This window comes from Terrapene carolina, unplaced genomic scaffold (assembly GCF_002925995.2).
Source record: "Terrapene carolina triunguis isolate 2854851 unplaced genomic scaffold, T_m_triunguis-2.0 Scaffold278, whole genome shotgun sequence".
NCBI lineage: Eukaryota > Metazoa > Chordata > Testudines > Emydidae > Terrapene > Terrapene triunguis.
The window spans coordinates 111,925-115,101 of NW_020664629.1; the positions used below are offsets into that span (position 1 = coordinate 111,925).

The window sequence follows — 3,177 nt, forward strand, 5'->3', positions numbered from 1 at the left end:
TCGATGACCTCTCGAGGTCCCTTCCAGTCCTAGAATCTATGAATCTAAACAGGGGAGGGGTTCCGGGCTTGGAGCTCTGGCCAGGGAGAAGGAGAAAGACCTGACTGTATCAGTCAATCACAGGATGAGATGCAACCGTGTTCTTTTTTTAAAGCAGCTGTGATTCTAGGATGCATCAGGCAAGTATGCCCAGTCGAGACAGGGAAGTATTAATCCCATTGCACAAGGCACTGGAGCGCTGCGTGCAGTTCTGGTCACTTGTGTTCAAGAAAGAAGGATCCAGACTGGAGCAGGTGCAGTGACGGGCAGCTAGGCTAATCGCTGATTGGAGGGGTGGTCTCTGGAGAGGAGACTGGCTCGTTTAGCCCAGCACAACGAAGGCTCACGGGAGCTGATTGCCCTAGAAATACCTCAGTGTAAATGCCAGGGAGGGAGAAGAGCTAGTGAAGCTAAAGGACAGCGTTGGTCCAAGAACAAATGGGGACGAACTGGCAGGGAGTAAACTGAGGCAGGAAATGAGAAGCGGGTTTCTAACCTGGGAGGAGGCAGGTTCTGGACCAGCCTCCCAGTAGAAGCAGAGGGTGCAAACGAGCTCACGAGCTTAAAGGCGGAGCGTGGTGAGTTTTGTGATGGGAATGACGTGATGGGTGACGGCTGGCCACGGGGACTGGCATCGAAGACCCAGGAGGTCCATTTCGGCCCTTGCGTGATGGCTGCTGAAAGGTGGGACCCAGAGTGTCTTAAAGGGACCTGATTTGGGATGTGAGCCTGGGGCGTCAAACGCGTCCTCCATACCCCCACAGTGGGCTGGCTCCAGCCCCGACACAGCTCCGTTTCCATCCTCCCACGCCTGTGGGCTTCGCTTGGGCCCGTGGAGAGATTTGTGAGCTGAAAAGTGGCCCAGCTTGCACATGCACAAATGGGCTCACGCACGCTGGTGAGCACTCACGCACGCTAGCAAGCAAGGGTGCAGTGGTGCAGGCTCACAAGTGAGTGCCCATGTACTCTAGACTGTGCGGGTGCAGTGGCGTGAGCGCACCAGTGAGTGCTCAGGCACACTAGAAGGTGCGGGTGCAGTGGCGTGAGCACATCAATAAGTGTGCATGCACAGTAGTGGGTGTGGTGCAGTGGTGCGGGCACACTGGTGAGTGTGCATGCACACTAATGGGTGTGGGTGCAATGGTGCATGTGCACCCGTGAGTGCTCGTGCACACTAGAGGGTATGGGTGCAGTGGTGCATGTGCAGTGGTGAGCCCTTGTGCATGCTAATGGGCATGGGTGTGGTGGCATGGGTGCACCAGTGAGTGCTCACATGCAGTAGTTGGCGTGGCGCAGTGGTGCGGGCACACTGGTGAGCGCTCAGACATGCTGATGGGTGTGGTTGCAGTAAGCCCTCGTGCATGCAGTGGCATGGGTCCATGCAGTGGCACGGGTCCATGCAAAAGGTCCATGCTGGGCTAGGCAGAAAGGGCAGGGCAGCCTCTCCCTCCTCCGACAGGAGCTCCCCTTCTCAGGGACCCTAAATCCCCCCTATAAGCGCTAAGGGCCCAGCTGAGCTCAGTCGGCCGTCGCAGGGGGTGCAGACAGCTGTGTCATGGCACCAGGCGGCTGCTGGCTTAAAGCACTGGCCAGCAACCCAAAGCTGGCCTGGACGGTGCAGCCTGCCTGCCCCAGAGGCGGTGATGGGGGCAGAGGCCACTGCGGCTTGGCGGCTGCCTGCCCAGGTTGTTGCATTTAATTTCCATTGTTTGAAAGGGATAGAAAAATGGCTCCTGTGCTGGGTCCTGCTGAGCTCCCCGACTAGCTGGGCCCCTGCTCTGCAGCTCTGGTCAGGGCAGCTCTGCTGGGAGGCTGACCTGGGACACAGGAGACCTGGGTTCTCTTCCCAGCTCTGCCATGGCAGGGGGGACCTCGGGCGAGTCCCTTTGCCTCGCTGTGACTCAGTTTCCCCATCTGTAAGACGTGGTTAATGACACTGTGACCTCCTTTGTGAGGTGCTTTGAGCTCTCCTGCTGCAGTAGGTAAGGGCTGGCTGTCATTGGTGATTGGTGGAGACCGGCCTGGCTGGGCAGGGGTGGGTTTCCTGTGTTCCCAGACCAGGCCCCATTGCCATGGGGTGCGTGCCTGTCACGCTGCCCCCCAGCATGTACAGGAGACCGAGGCTTGCCCGGGGGGCTGGGCTGGAAACCCTTCTGTTGCTGGCGCTTTCCCGCTCTGCTCAGGCTCGGCGTCCCGTGTGCGGGGGGGCTGAGGGGTGAAGCATTGGCCGGGGCCGGGACCAACAGCTGCTCGACTTGCACAACTGGTTTGGGTGGCACGGTTGTGAACTTGTTGGGTGGTTCTTAGGCAGGGGAGGAGCCACAGGTGCCAGAACAATGGGCTGGGGGCCATTTGATTCCGCTCCGGCAGGGCTGGGGGTGTCCGCAGGGGGTGCGGGTGCTGGTCTCTGTGTGGGGAGAAGGCGGCCGGCGCAGGGAGGCTGTATAGCCCGGCGGAGGGGTGCAGCGGAGGCAGCAGCACCATGGGGAATGGGAGGAGGGCCGGGGCTGAGTGCCGCGGGCCTGGCCAGCAATGGTGCCTGGGGTGCTGGGCGCTGCACAGGCAGTAACAGCCCCTTCCCACCAGAACTGGGACAGGCTGGGGCACGGGACAGGGCGAGGCAGCCCCTGGGCTGGCTCTGACGTTGGCTGGGGTTTAACGAGGGGGGCAGCCGAACAGGGGGCAGGGCAGCTGGACAGAGCCTGAGGTGAGCAGACTGGCTGGGTTGGAGTGAATGGCCGGTCAGCGTCCGGGAGAAAGTCCAGCCCACAGTGTAAAACGTCCTGGTGACGAGTGTCCTGCAGCTCTGGCTGCATCTTCCCTGCCCTTCCCCGGCCCCCGCTCGCCCGCCTATTCCTCGCGCTGTGTCCCCTCACCTGTCCCCTGGCATCACGGCTCTGGCTGCATCTTCCCTGCCTCTCCCCCGGCCCCTGCCCCTGCCTGCCTATTCCTCGCGCTGCGTCCCCTCACCTGTCCCCTGGCATCACAGCTCTGACTGCATCTTCCCTGCCTCTCCCCCGGCCCCCGCCCGCCTATTCCTCGCACTGCGTCCCCTCACCTGTCCCCTGGCATCACGGCTCTGGCTGCATCTTCCCTGCCTCTCCCCCGCCCGCCCGCCTATTCCTCGCACTGCGTCCC

The 3,177-nt window shown here is 61.5% G+C and overlaps 1 protein-coding gene across 2 annotated transcripts in view; it reads left to right on the forward strand.

Moving 5' to 3' along the window:
• LOC112120581 (arf-GAP with GTPase, ANK repeat and PH domain-containing protein 3) overlaps positions 1-3,177 on the forward strand; it is a 79,601-nt gene that overhangs the window by 19,892 nt on the left and 56,532 nt on the right. The gene's annotated exons all lie outside the window — the stretch shown is intronic.